This window comes from Crassostrea angulata, chromosome 6, assembly GCF_025612915.1.
Source record: "Crassostrea angulata isolate pt1a10 chromosome 6, ASM2561291v2, whole genome shotgun sequence".
Classification (NCBI taxonomy): Eukaryota; Metazoa; Mollusca; class Bivalvia; order Ostreida; family Ostreidae; genus Magallana; species Magallana angulata.
The window spans coordinates 5,164,432-5,181,068 of NC_069116.1; the positions used below are offsets into that span (position 1 = coordinate 5,164,432).

Sequence of the window (16,637 nt, forward strand, 5' to 3'; positions counted from 1 at the left end):
ATAGTATTTGTAATGTATTTGGCTCTTTATTGCTGGTATCATGGACATATTAAGACAAAGTGATATTCATCCTCAATATAGGATCTACAAAATTTACATATTCTGTTATTGCGCAAAATGTTTCTATGACGTCAACTTTCTATGGTAGATTATGTGATGACATTCTGATTTTACTGAGTTCTTTTTTTGTAAATACAAGGAATGGGTTTCACCAAATAATATTGCATTGCAAAATGGTCAATAATATTTCTATATAACATACATCTAGATGAACTATTTATATCTGCAAAAAGATTTTGTACAAAAGTATCAATTATTCTTTGCTTAACAAGTAAAAAATGGCTTTTATAACATATTTTGTGTTGGTCAGCCCAGATGTAGCCTAAACCAATTTCAAACAATTTGTCTTTGATATTTGACACCCAGTTTGATATATTTTTTAATTTGTGTTCACATTCTTCTAACATTTTGTCATAGCAATACCTGATGATACAATTTTTACTTTCTAATAATTTAAACCAAAGCTTAAAAATCCGAAAATAGCGTACAATCTTGAAAAGCAACCTGCCAGTTTCAAAATACACCATAGACGTATTTGTATTTTTTCTAACACACAGAACATTTTTTATGAATTCTAAATGTATTTTCTCAATGTCACACGCACTGTGGTTGCCCCAGACTTCACATCCGTAATTCAATATGCTACTTACATAAGTGTCAAAAAGAGAGAACATAGTTTCAACATTTAAATTTAATTGACTAACCTTAGATCTTAGTAAAACTTTGCTTTTCTACCTTGACTGGCTAATTGTTTTTGTGTTACATTAACATTTCCATTATAGTTAAATAAAACACCAAGATACATAAATTTATCTACAAATTCTATTTGGTCAGTATGTATATGCCATTTACATTTTAAACTTGGCTACTAGTATCAAATAACAGCGTAATACACCAGAGTTTAAAATTTAGCTGTTCTCAATATTGTGTGTGAGTTATGTTTGAAGATCTTTTTTCAAATGAAAGATAATTCTAAGGCTTTACCATATCATTGTATTAAAGTGTTTTAAATATTTTAAATATTATATTTTAATGGAGGTTGTCTCTTTTGTGTTAACACTATTGGCATTCCATCTTCTGACAGTATCAGGGATAAATCTGATTAATATTTTGCTCAAGAAGATTATTATAATCTGAACATTGTTGTAATGAGTTGCATATAATTTACATACAAATATTATATTAAGTTCATACATATTCATACATATACTAAGATCAATACTAGGTAGATGTATACAGGAGTAAAAGATCAAGATCATGGCAACTCCTAGTGAGGTAAGCAAAGCAGCAATAGAAGAGTTAAAAAGCGGTAGAAATATTTTTGTATCATCACGCTTAGTATAATCCAGTAAGAACGCTGAACAATCGCAGCGCACTGGAAATGCAGCAGCGTCTAACATGAGAGAATCAGATTTATTTATTGAAAACGATTGAAAGGTTTGAGAGAAATGTTGTTGCAAAGGAGAGAATGATTAGAAAAGAGAAAATATTATTAGAGATTCAGGACATGAAATGAAACAAAGAGAACAGACATTAAATGAGAAAGAGGAAGAAAAATGTCACTTTTGTACAAAAGCAGACAAAAGAGAGTTATACATTGTATATGTGGATGATGTGCATGATATGGATGAAAGGAGGGAGAACGATCTTTAAGAAATATATGCTAGAGAGTGGGATGGTCAATTAGGCAGATTTGTAGAACAGAAAGATAAAAGACTGACCAGAGCGATCAATGTCATATCATGAGCCATCAACATCAGGAGATCAAACAGAAGACACACGAAATTTTTGAAGAATTTGCAAAAAAGACAGAAGTAATATTCACTGAGCTTTACCCAGACTGTCCGGATTTCAGAAGCACCATTACCATTTATGCTTTCTTAAGGGGTTGTATGGAGAAAAGAGCTGAAATTTGACAATTGATAAAGATCCTGAAACACTAGACGAAGCAGTTTAATACATGAATACCGGAATTACGAACCAATTATTGAACATGGGACTAAAAGGAAGATGTCAGAAGAGTCACATTTGAAGATAAAGATGAAATACTACCCAGCACAGATAACAATGTCTTAAGATCTAATAGTTTCAAAAGAGAGAGTGAATGTCTCAAATGTGAGGAGATAGGGCATTTTGCGAGAAACTGCTCAAAACAATATATTTTCCAGATCTAGATCACCCCAACAATCACAATCAAAGTCACAAGGATATTTAAACTATCACAAGCTGAAAGTATCATATTCCGAACCCTGTCTGATATTCTTGATAAATTTTTTTTATCTTAATTCATGCCGTGCTAAAACAAGTTTATAATGACAAAACGTACACATTTTAGAATTTATCTGGAATAATAATCTTTTTACATACAAATCAAAAGTACTGTGCTTTAAAAATTGTATCAAAAGTGATATTTTATATATGAAAGATATTTTTGATGCAGATGGGAATTTGTTTGATATAAATTATTTTTCTAGCATCTTGAAAAAAAAATTTGTTATGAGTATATTATGATAAGAACGTGTTTTAAGAATTACATAGATAGATTTAATCGTTCATATGCAAAACATACAACACATTAACGTACAACACAATGCTAGGCTTGTCTTTCAAGATAGCCTTAATTGAAATACGGAGTGTTTAGAGAGTATTTTTTTATTATTATATTTTTGTGAATATGAAATTATAGAGAAAACATATGAAGCAAATTGTTTGGGATATCAGCTGGAATTATAAATATTTATAATCAAAAAATAAAATGCATGTACATTTTTGTAAGATAAGAAAGTTGCTAAATTCAACTATAAGTAATAGATCTGTGTACTCCACAATAATTTAAGTGTTAGTAGGTCGAACAAAGATGTATTAATATAGCCGAATGTGAATGTTGTCAAACGATCGAAGACTGTGAACATCTTTAATTGACTTGTAAATAAGTGAAATACATATGGCAAGAGGTAGGGAGTTTTTAAAATTTTGGAATATCTTGGAAGATATTAGTATTGAGATTCCATTAAGAAAATAATGTCAAAATAAGAAGATTGAATTATATTATGTCATTTATTATCTTTTCAATTTATAAATACAAAATATCTTGTAGAATAAATTATGAAAAACTAGAAAAGAACCTCGCACGAGCTAAGGAAATAGTCATTCGTCAACCTAACTCAATGGACCAAGGCCACAATCACATACAATATTCAAATATCAAAATCTAATAAAGTCACTAGGTTGTGATTAAATTAAGACATAAAAAACAAACTCTTTGATCAACATTTGTAAGAACATGCATATCCAAGTTGTCAGATTGGAAAATACATAATAAGAGAGAATGAAAATTACACAATAAAACGACAAAGATGCAAATACATGTATAACAGGCAAATCCAAACTTAAATAATTCAATCTTGACTCAATGTTTTTGAATTATCTGGATATATTTAAAATTAATTTAATTATTAATAATTAATAAATAAATATAAGTTCCACAGTCAAAGAAGTCGGATACTCATTGTCTGATAATATAAATGTCTTGGAACTTCATGTAAGTTTAAAACTTAAAAAAAAAACAACTTACAAAATCCAAATAGAAGGTAAAGAGAAAGGCAAAGTGTTTCTTAATGTGTTGTTTTAGCTTAAATATAGTTTAGGACCGAATTTTTAATGTTAATTATTTTTAAATACGTGTATTAGTTTTTACATTTATGTTTCTTGATAAGAGTGTTATATATTTTTATTTAATCTTTGCGTATAAGAAAATCACTACATATTTAAATATCACACTTTTGGAGTGCTGTGTTTACAGTCGGATTCTCTGATTGTGAACAGCTGTCTAATAGTGTATTATTTAGTAATTTATTAGAAATAATGCATGTATATTTTTTAAAGTTTTACTCGCCATCCATTTTAAATATAATGGGGAGGAATGTAGTGAATTTTACCATCGGATTCGGGATTACATACAAAACCACATAAATCTATATCCATTGTAAACATTTTGATTTTAAATTTTATTCTCAAGAACTGCAATGCTACAATTTGTGAGATTCAAATGCATAAAACCTTGGATAATGATGATTCAATATTTTTGAAATAGTGACCCCTGGACAAATACCGGGGACCCAAGACGGTTTAAAGTTTAATGTAGAAGTAAATATAAAAAAATGTTTGAAAATTTTTTTCTCGGGATATACAAAGCTTCAATTTCTCATATTACTACGTAAGCATCCCCAAAAAGTGTAGATTATAAATGATAAAAGCCGTGATCCTCGATAAAATACTGGGCCTGTTGAAGGAGTTCAAAGTTTAATAAAAAATATAGAGGGACAATGTTAAAAAAAACTTTTCCTGGAGAATGACAATGCTTAAATTTGTGCGAATACAATGCAAGGGTCTTCAAATAGTGTTCTAAATTCTAAATTGTTAAAGCCAACCATAAACCCCGGACAAATACTGGGGCCCCATGAGGTGTTCAAAGTTAAAATAGCAATAGCATATGCTACAAAATATATTATTATACTTTCATGTTAAATACTGAAATCTGATTGGTTTAGTCGCAGTTGGTTATCCGTTGTATTACCCTCAGCGTTCGCAGCATTCTTGGCAACGGGTAACACACCGAATTATTACATGCGCGTGAATTATGCGTGTACGGTTCGCCGTAGAATTCACACCATTTGTATACAAAAGCACTAAAATTTTCTTTAAAAAAGAGGCATTCAGTATAATAAAATAAATAGTGCCTGTTTGGGAGGGTAATTGTTGAAATTGACACCCCTCGAAAACCATTGTCAACCTCCGCTTTGCGTCGGCAATGGTTACAAGAAACTGTTGTTCAGGTGAGAAATGTGGCCTATGGGCCTCTTGTATAAAAACATATTTGTCAGTGCTAAAAATATGTCGACAAACATTATTAAAGAATAAACAAGAAAAAGCAATGTTATGTGATATACAGAATTCATAATTGAATGTTTTAATTATTCACTAAAATATTGGGATTTTTGTTTACCAATTAATTATTTATAGCTACACAAATGTCTTTCATATTTGGATGATCTGGTGGGAGTTTGCTGAGAATCCAGCTTATACATGTACTAGCATGTAACACTGGCTGTAAAACAATCATTTAATTGCACCACAATTTAAAAAAATCTTTCCAAATTTCCTATACTAGATTCAAAACATCTTGTGACGAATAGTAGTACATGAAAGTTGTTCAGTTATTTTTTTTTTAAAAGAGTTGTAGTTCACAATCAATATGGGGCACGTTTGAACGTTTTCCTGAATTACAACAAACGTGTCTCTCCCAAAAGGAACAGGACGAAAAGCAGCAATTGTCTTCTTCTCATCTTCAACTCTGTAGATATACAAAATAGATCTATCAATATTTGTGACACGGCGTTGGTATACTTTTGACAAGACGTTGATCGCATTCGGGTAGGAACTGTTTAAAACGTACAACTATTATTGCATGATACAGAATTGTTATTACGATAAATGAAAATAAGTGATATATACGAGAATAAGAAACATGCACATAAACTATATTAAACAAATCTACCAGTTTCGTTGATGACCAATCAACTAATGAGAATAACTGCTTGTTAATATCGATGGATAATGACTCATCGCCCCATAATAAAAGATGAGTATTCATTATATGAAAATGATCTAGTTGTAGCAGATTAAGAAAAAAATTATTTCTAGCGATTGTATAATTTTTGCATTTGAAGTGTATTTGAAATTGTGTGTGTATATATATATATATATATATATATATATATATATATATATATATATATATATATATATATATATATATATATATATATATATATATATATATATATATATATTTACCATTTGCATTGGAGTTTATTCTGGCTTCGAGAGTAATCTTCAAATTAGAAAACTCACCTACAAATATACCAAATTATCAGCTTATCATTTACAATTTAAAAAAATGTCACATATTATATTTACTTATACTGATAGAAAAACCTGTTTTTTGGCATCCATCATAATGTCTTTGAGAACAGGAGTCAAATCGTGTGGTAGAATTCGAATTTTTCATTTGGCAGAGTTCTGGTTCTGTGATTTCTGTAAAAAAGATGTAATTTTTTTTGAAAATTGAAACTGTTCATCTTCATTAATGTCAACTTTAAACAAGCATTCTGAGAGTATTGCATAAGCAATACACGTCCCCTACCGGTTGTGGAAATTGTGAAAACAACGCACTGTTATGCAGAATATCGAACCCGACCATTAAAAATTGGAATATAAAAAATTAATTTTCTCGAAAATATGTCAACCAGACGCTACAAAAGTGTAAACTTTATTTGTAGTTTGACATTTTGAAGCTGTTAAGCAAATTTCATATTATTCCTCAAACGCATACAGAAAAAAAGTGCATAATATTGAATCCAAGCATTAAAAATTGGAATATAAAAAATTGATTTTCTCGAAAATATGTCAACCAGACGCTACAAAAGTGTAAACTTGATCTGTAGTTTGACATTTTGAAGCTGTTCAGCAAATTTCATATTATTCCTCAAACGCATAAAGAAAAAAAGTGTGGAAAACTGAAGTAAGACAGACAGACGGACAGACGGACTGACGGACGCAGAGGAAAACTATAGTCCCCTCCGGTGAAAACCGGTAGGGGACTAAAAAATGAGAATTATAGGGGAGGGGGGGGGGGGTGGGCAAAATAGACTCATATTATCTTTAGGCATTTGAGAGTTGATTCGAGATAATTTATATGTTATTCGAGAGTATTGGTTGGATAACGCACGAAAGACGCAGTGAACGAAAACATATGCTATTATTATACTTTCATGTTAAATACTGAAATCTGATTGGTATTGACGCAGTTGGTAATCCGTTCTATTACCCTCTGCGTTAGCAACACACTTTACAACGGGTAACACAACGAATTGATACTTGCGCGTAAATTATGCGCGTACGGTTCGCCATATAATTCATTTTATTTCCATAATCAAAGTATTGAAAGTACTGATAGACGAAGGCATCATTTCGGAAGAAACTAAACTAATGACAATATATGATTTTTTTTTTATTTAAGGAAAAACAGCGCGCTTACCGCTTATCATGTTAGAATATTCGCGAAGCGATTTAGTAATATGGCAAGGTCGCGAGGATATTTTTCAGGTTGACATCAGAGTTAGGTAGATAATATTAAAGGGTCATTTACGCAATTTTAGATAAAAAAATTCTTTTTCTTTTTTTAATGTATAAAATGATTGACTTGATCATTTTGAATAATTGACCAAAATTTGAACGTTAGAAGTCAAGTTTTAAGAGAGATACAGAGGTAAGAATTCATTGGTATTTAAACACAGCTCTTATATTTGTTTATATATATTTTAAAGTATGGAATAACCATTTCTTTGATCAAATGACTTCTATTTTCTAACTCTGTATCTTGCTTATAAATCAATTTTTGACTTTCAAAATTTGATAAAGCATTTTAAGTACCCATATTAACCATTCTAAACAGTAAAATTGGAAAAATAAAATGTTAAGCTCAAATGGTGTCCAAATCCCTTTAAAATAATTAGTGTTGTTCTCTTGTTTTAACCTTATAAGCTTGTTATATTACTACTTAGATGTGTTTATTATTTACAAAAAAGGAAAGAGAAAAAAATTTTGCATCACAAAACAACATGGGGAACTGTACATAAGGAATAAGGAACCATTCTTTGAGTATTATGAAGTGATAATTTTGGTCGGGCGTAATCAAATCAAATAAAGCCCGAAGGGCTTTATGATAGATTTGATCATGCTCCGACCGAAATTATCACCTTTTATTTTAGCCATCATACGATTAAATATTTAAATAAAAATAAGCAAACCCCGCTGGCGCCTCAATTTGGCGTCATTTGTATTATGGGTTATATAGTACAAAATCGATACGTAGTGTTATCACAGGCAAAGACACTGGAAAATGTAAATATATGCTATTTAATGCATACCACTCGAATTACTCGAAAAATAGAAAGGTTGTAATTTCTTGATGATTGAGTGTCGTCGATCCAGATAATTATTCTTATTATGATCGTTATGAGAGAGAGAGAGAACCAGAGAGAGAGAGAGAGAGAGAGAGAGAGAGAGAGAGCAAGCGTTTAAAGCGTAATTTTACGTACATTCATTTGAAATATATTAATATACATTCATAAAATTAGTTTCCACAATAGAATATAGTACATTGTGATTCAGTCCGAGTCCACGTGTTACCCATGTTAATCAAATCAACGCGCGAGGTGCACCACGTGTTCCTTCCAAGATAAAGGAAAAAAGTTTCATTCTTATATTTTTTATTTCAAGTATAAAGGAGAAAAGAAGCATGCCTAACAAAGGTATTATTATTTATTTCAAGCAAAGAGAAAAGAAGTATGTCTAAAAATGATGTACATGTATTCTTCTCTGTTTGTGAAGTTTGATTTCTAGCAATGAGAAAAGAAGTATGTCTATCAATAAAGTATTCTACACGGTTTGTGATGTTTGATTTAAAGATTGATATACTGTGTTTGTGAAGTTTAATTCGTATACTTCTTTTCTCTCTCTCTCTCTCTCGCTCTCTCTCTCTCTCTCTCTCTCTCCCTCTCGTTAAGACTATGGAAACAATAAACACATGAACTAAATTTTGCTATTTATTTTGAATTTGCAGAGAACTCAAGTTCAGTTATATGGTATGATATATATATATATAAATGATAATTATATAATGGCTATTGTTTGCATCATATTTTTTTGGTCAATTCTAACTATTTTTCCCCGCGCAATACTTATCAGCTTGTAGGACATACTAACTTCCCAAATCACTTCCGGGTGGGGGTGGGGAGGGGGGGGGGTTGCAGATGTAAAGAAAGATACGTCTCCGCGGGAGATTGATTGATAATACACAAAAGATATTCGACGGCGACAAAGAAGCATGCCATGTTTATTCATTGAATCTCATTATTATTCATTATTTCGTCCACAGCTAGATGGTGCTTAAGGAATCCTCATTATTTGACGTCACGGGCAAAACAATCACAATATACGGAGGCTGTTATACAGCCTCCGTCTAAAAAAGCAGTAAAATTTCCTTAACAAGAATAGAATTCCTGGGTCCCCCACCGGTCAAGCAGTATACTAGTATCGACCAAGGCTGATTTAGGAACTTGACCAAGGTATTAGTGGTATAAACATTAATATAAATTTCATGTAAATCCGTCAAAATTTGTAGGCATGAGAGCGCTTACAAAGTCAATTTTTGGATAAAACAGAGTCATTATTGTGGTCAAAGTCCCATAACTCCAACAAAAAGTATCGACCAATGCTGATTTTCGAACTTGACCAAAGTATTAGTGGTATAAACATTTAGTATAAATTTATTGAAAATCCGTCAAAATTTGTAGGCATGAGAGCGCTTACAAGGTCAATTTTTGGATAAAACGGAGTCATTATTGTGGTCAAAGTCCTATAACTCCAACTAAAAGTATCGACCAATGCTGATTTTTTTAACTTGACCAAAGTATTAGTAGTATAAACATTTGGTATAAATTTAATGAAAATCCGTCGAAATTTGTAGGCATGAGAGCGCTTACAAGATCAATTTTTGGATAAAACAGAGTCATTATTGTGGTCAAAGTCCCATAACTCCAACAAAAAGTATCGACCAATGCTGATTTTCGAACTTGACCAAGTATTAGTGATATAAACATTTAGTATAAATTTATTGAAAATCCGTCAAAATTTGTAGGCATGAGAGCGCTTACAAGGTCAATTTTTGGATAAAACGGAGTCATTATTGTGGTCAAAGTCCTATAACTCCAACTAAAAGTATCGACCAATGCTGATTTTTTTAACTTGACCAAAGTATTAGTAGTATAAACATTTGGTATAAATTTAAAGGTCATATGAAACGATATCCTGACCATATTGAGTTATATATGGGAATAAGTTCATAAGTGCATATTTAATAAGACTGACATTGTTTTTTGGATATTTTATGCAAAATGTGAGCGCCACAGTCGATCAAAATTACTAAATCGGGAAAAGGAACATTGACTTACGCGGCTTACCTCCCTTGCTTATGACGTCAGTAAGACCCAATCGCCTTATAAAGCTATGTTGTGAATACAAATATCCATGTCATTTTGCAGCATTTTAAAAGAAAAAAATACTATTTCATATAAAAACTTGTATAATTATACAATAATCAATCACGTCAGTATTTTTTCTCTCAAGAAATGAAATCGTGTGCGTTTTTATTTACATGTAATAGCGTGTACATAATGATATTCAGTTTCGAGACTGCAGGGAGAATAAATGATTTTCTTCATAGATCCACATGCAAGTATAATATATTTTTAATATAAGCATATTTATATGTTTTATTTTGATCTTTTTAATGAAATTGACAAATTCAAATATAAGTCTGATCGTTTTTTCGCATTTGCACGTTCATGCAATTCATTAAGATTTTTTTTCTAAACAACTTGTAGGCCTCATTGTACGTGCCTCATTCGCTTCACGATTATATTGTTTGTTTCACTTTCAAATTCACAAATATGTTACCATTTAATTATTTTTAGTCTAAGAGAAATTTCTTCAAATGTTTTGTTTTTGAACGTGTACTTGAATGTGTGGTGTTTTGATTTTAAAACGTGTATGTGCGGTGTTTACACACAGATCCCTTTTATCTCACTTTCTTCCGCAATGTTTTCTTTCGGGGTTTTTTTTATCATTATTGATGCTTGTTCTTAATAAAATCTGTTTATTATCTTCACATTCGTTCACAACTATTTTTATCAAACAACCGATTTATTTTACCGATACATTTCTTAATCCTTAAATGCCATATTTCCGCGATCTAATTTAATAAAACGTTAATACACGTGTACACAAAGTATTTTCTAAAGATATTGCTACATGTATATATCAATAAGTCAGAAATTTATATTATTTCGAAATAAAATTTAAGAATAATTTTGCGGCATTTTATAGCAGCTCTTAATACAAACTATGTACACAATGCCTCCAACATTTTCATTGGCCTGCCTTATATACTTTTTTATGTGACAAAATAAATCAAATCAATTTAAATGCTTTAATTCCCTTTAAATGTAGCTCAATCATTATACGTACCGAAGAAGAAAATGATGTTTCTATTTCAAAAGGATAAGGATAATTCATTAATCAGCTGTAAATGTTGGAGCATTTCTTTCGTTAAATTTCCACTCCAGTACGGGATCTTCATCATGATTTTACTCTTGTGAGAAGCTGATATTAGATTTTTTTCATTAACGACCAATTAAAACTAAGTCATCTGTAGGCTACTACGAAATCAAATGATCTCATTTGAAAAGAAAGACACGTTCATATATGCAAAAATTACTAAAATTTAATCGATAAACTACTGTAAAATGACACTAGTTTTAATACATTGTTTACATCGGTGGGTCTTTGTGACGTCATAAATCCACAAAATCAAGAACGATAAGCGGGCAAGAATTTTTTTCAGGTGCTCAGTTTTTACTGTTATTTCTCAGTAATGCAAAGGCCAAAAAATCTTACATCATGTATTTTAATATTTGTTTATACCAAGCTTTATATTCATGAAAGAAAATCATAGTGTTAAAAATCGTTTCATATGACCTTTAATGAAAATCCGTCAAAATTTGTAGGCATGAGAGCGCTTACAAGGTCAATTTTTGGATAAAACAGAGTCAATATTGTGGTCAAAGTCCCATAACTCCAACAAAAAGTATCGACCAATGCTGATTTTCGAACTTGACCAAAGTATTAGTGGTATAAACATTTAGTATGAATTTATTGAAAATCCGTCAAAATTTGTAGGCATGAGAGCGCTTACAAGGTCAATTTTTGGATAAAACAGAGTCATTATTGTGGTCAAAGTCCCATAACTCCAACAAAAAGTATCGACCAATGCTGATTTTCGAACTTGACCAAAGTATTAGTAGTATAAACATTTAGTATAAATTTATTGAAAATTCGTCAAAATTTGTAGGCATTAGAGCGCTTACAAGGTCAATTTTTGGATAAAACAGAGTCATTATTGTGGTCAAAGTCCCATAACTCCAACAAAAAGTATCGACCAATGCTGATTTTTTAACTTGACCAAAGTATTAGTAGTATAAACATTTGGTATAAATTTAATGAAAATCCGTCAAAATTTGTAGGCATGAGAGCGCTTACAAGGTCAATTTTTGGATAAAACAGAGTCATTATTGTGGTCAAAGTCCCATAACTCCAACAAAAAGTATCGACCAATGCTGATTTTCGAACTTGACCAAAGTATTAGTGGTATTAACATTTGGTATAAATTTAATGAAAATCCGTCGAAATTTGTAGGCATGAGAGCGCTTACAAAAAAGTGTGACGGGCGGACACACGGACGCACGAACACACGGACGCACGGACGGACGCCCGGCATTTCTATGTCTCCGCTCCGCGTTGCGGCGGGGGACAAAAAATAAGACATTCAGATAATAAAATAAAAAGTGCCTGTTCGGTTGACAATGGTTTTCTCGGGTGCCAATTTCAACAGTTACCCTCCCAAACAGGCACTATTTACATGTATATAATGTCAACCGAGTTATTGTGGGAGCATTATCATAGTGAAATTCATTTAGGGTACTAAATTTGCGTTCTTAAACGTGGTTGTGATGTAGTTGAATTTATTTTATTCAGTTTTGTATTTGTTCGTGTAGAGAGTTATATTTATTTTGGACTAAGTTGTGCTCCATATTTCCAAAGTGTTTTTGTATTAGGGCTATTTTAGCATAACCGGTTTGGTGAGTTAGAGTCGTGGATGTGGCTGCTTGTCAAGTGTGCGGCCATGTTGTTGAATTTGTCCTCCAGTTTGTAAATTTTGGCGAATTCCAGAATTTAGTTTGGTAGACTGGTTGCCAGAAATACTGTGAATCTGTTTGGGCATTTGCTTTTCTCCAGCTGGTAAGTTTTTGAATATATTTTGTCAGTTTCAAGGTATATTAACGGGGGTGTGGTTATTTGTTATTTTCGTGGTTAAAGTGAATGCAGAGGGAGAGTTATATCGTTAAACCAGTGGTGTCAATGGTACAACGTCTGTTGAAGGCTTAGCGTAGCATATGTGGGGCAGGACAGGGACTGGTTGATTGAAACTGAGGCGAATTTTATAGGGACCGCTCTTTTGAAAAATTTGTTAAATAAATAGATTTAATTTGATAATTGTAAAATTCATTAGTAGTCTGTGACACCTTTATATTGTGTGGTATTATTTATCGAACTAAACAATAAAATCAAGTATAAGTTTTTAAAATAGTTACTTTCCCATCATTGTTATGTTAAACCGTAGCGCAGTGGGTTAGTGGGTTCACTACAAACCTGTAGGTCAGGAGTTCGATTCCCGTTCAGAACAAAGTTTTTTTTTAACTTTCCAAAATTTTCTAAAACGTATTTTTTGGTTTAATACGGTGAAAGAAAATTCTAAACTGGTAAAAATATTTCAATTATAATATACTTTAATGCACATTAATATCGACACCTTAAGGGGATGATAGGGTTGCTTTGAATTTTTCTCAGGTTGGGATACATAAATCCTATTAGCCAAGTCAAGTATCCCCTTTATTCATTTGACTTAGTTTTGCATTAAAGCGAATATATTCACTTATTTAGGCCTCTAATGAAATATGTATGAATTTATCATTCCAACATTAAAGAAAGTGGGCGCTTAAGATCTACATTCGGCAGACATCTAGGCACACAAGGAGAGTGAAAATTTCATCAATTAATTTTAAATATTTTTCGAATTATAATCGTCATTTGGTTTCTGTTGGATGTGAAATGAGTGGAAAAATATTTGAAATGCAACAGGTTTTGCCATGATATGGGTCTAATTATAGCAACACGATGCAATTCATGCAAAATCCTACTTATTTACAGCTGTTTTTAAATGTCTCTGGGTCTTCTCTCCACAAATTTGAAACGTGTAAAGATAACATATTTCAACATTGAAAATGTGCTTTTTATAAAAAGATGGAGAGATGACCCAGAGATGACTAATTATGTATTTTTTTCAAATCATTTTTTGAAGAATAAAAAACAAAGTCCCTTGATATGACAATGTTGTTTCAAACAGTACTTTATAGAGCATATATTCACAAGCCTCGCATGGCTCAGTGGTTTCGTCCTGGATTAGTGAATACAAACATTCAGTGTTTTGGGTTCAAATCCAACTGGTGGTCTTTTTTTTTAAATTAAACTTTTTTGTTTTAAATGTTTGTTATTATACCATGATGTTGAATTATAATATACCGGTATATTTTAATTTGTTATTGATTTCTAGATCTGCTGTATGAACACTATTTTTTTTTTCTTATTACTTTTTTTTAGGATATACACAATATAACTTCATTAAAATATGTCTGCATTAACATATCCAACTAGTTATCGGTTTAACTCTCATTGCCATTTTTTGAAAGCTTGTGAGTTTTTTAATAACCGGAATAGCCATCTACTTCGACTCTCAACATAATATATTTTTGTTGAAACCTGTACATAACCTTTCGATGTTATAGACATATTCTAAATCCCAATTGATTCGTGTCGAGGATTCCTGCAAACTTACAATCTTGTGCGCTCACTTTCTTTACGAAAATTTCTTCAACTCAGAAATAAAAAAGGTGTTTGGGCCTTGGGAGTTAGGAACGATAACCCTTACCTGAGGAACTTTCATATCAAATAACATTTAAAATATTTTTTGGGTTTATTTGCAATAATTTTCACTTAATTTTTTATGTCACATTTATTAAAATACATTTTCTTATAACATCAAGCAACTTTTTCAGATGATTTGTCAACAGAGTAAGAAAATATAAAAAATTATGTTTTTATGAAATACTAAAAAATTGCAATAATAGTATTTTTGAATGTTAAAAAGTGTTATATTTCTTTATGTGTCCGAAGGAAATATCCATCATATGACAAATGAAATTCTCTCAATTTGTTAATAGCTGTCTTTTTTCAAAATATTTTACAAAAACAGGAAAAAAACATTCAAAAAGTCTTTAAAAATATGTAGCCAGTGGTCAAATTAAGCCAAGCTTGGGTCGTTGTTAAATATTTATTAATACAGAATAAACCTGAAATTTCGTAATTAAACAAATAACACAGAATAGACACAAATGACAAGACAATTAGACACAGACAAACATACACATTAGAAAACGAAATGAAACAATAATATTACAATTTAGAATGACTTTAATTTATTACATTAAGTCTTACCGGGACAAACAATCCTAATGCTTAAGTATATTGCTATACAGCTATAGTTCTGACCCGTTCAAGGGCTAGGCGGAGAGTGACAGTCCAGTATAAGATTTTGGCGGGGAAGGGTGCATGCAAAGTTAGTCATGTGACATTTTTTTTTATAATGGTATATTTTTTTTTCTACCCCAGAGAGTCGGCATAAAATATGATATGTGAATTGAATTTAAAAAACCTGAAAAATGAAAACTGCATCATAAAATCATGAAGCATAAAAGCAGTTTACGGGATAAAAAACACTACCTAGTCCAGTCTCCATAGCGATCAGGAGGTTTTCGAATTCTGGCAGTTCATCGCGGAAAAACGCGAGAGTTGCGGTTTGATAACCTAGTACTCTGTTCAACCGTGGTATCATCTACTCGACCCGATGACCTTGTCGTTTCATGAAGACAGTGAAATTTCTGGGTTTCTTGATGACCTAAGTACTCTGGTTGTTTTGATTTCTGAACTGCTAGAGTCAAAATCTGATTCTGAGCTGTTCTCAGATCTATCATCATCAGAAATGTCCTCTGCACATGATCTACCAACATCCTGACTTCTTTTCTTCCTTTTCAACACTGGTACTGTAGGCATTTCAATGTTTTCAGAGGGAATGACATGGAATGGCAAAAGCATATTCCTGTGCAAATGTTTTTCCCTGATTCACTCTTGAATCTAAATACAGGGATGCCAGGATTTGGAATACTCCGAATAGTGTAGACTTCAGATTCCCACTTGTCAGCCAACTTGTGTTTTCCTTGTATTCCTACTTTTCTCACAAGCACCCTATCTCCAACCTCAAGTTTGGCAAACTTGACCTTCTGGTCATCATTCTCTTTATTCTTGCTGGCAATTCTTTCTTCTTCCTTCGATGCCAAAGAATAGGCAGATGCCATCCGATCCTTGAGTTTGGCGACATAGGTTGGATGATCTTTGTTAATATCCATACCAAAGAAAACATCAATTTGTAAACGGGATGCCATCCGAACATAAGATAATGTGGTGTATACCCTGTGGCATCACTCCTTGTGGCATTGTATGCTTGAACAAGTGGTGCTACAAAAGATTTCCAATCTGCCTTTTGTTCCTCTGTTAATGTTGAAAGCATCCTAATAAGAGTTTGATTGAAACGTTCTGCCGAACCATTTCCCATGGGATGATAAGGAGTTGTTCGTGATTTCTTTATCCCTAAAATTTTACAAAGATGTTTAATTACTTTCGACTCAAAATTCCTACCCTGATCACTGTGAATTTTCTCTGGG

The 16,637-nt window shown here is 31.8% G+C and overlaps 1 long non-coding RNA gene across 1 annotated transcript; it reads right to left on the bottom strand.

Moving 5' to 3' along the window:
• Positions 1-5,267: 5,267 nt before the first annotated feature.
• Positions 5,268-6,159, bottom strand: LOC128188781 (uncharacterized). The gene is made up of 3 exons (XR_008244187.1): positions 6,058-6,159; positions 5,917-5,973; positions 5,268-5,413 (listed from the first exon to the last, which is right to left on the bottom strand). It is a non-coding gene; the product is annotated as an uncharacterized LOC128188781 (long non-coding RNA).
• Between the last annotated feature and the right edge of the window lie 10,478 nt (positions 6,160-16,637).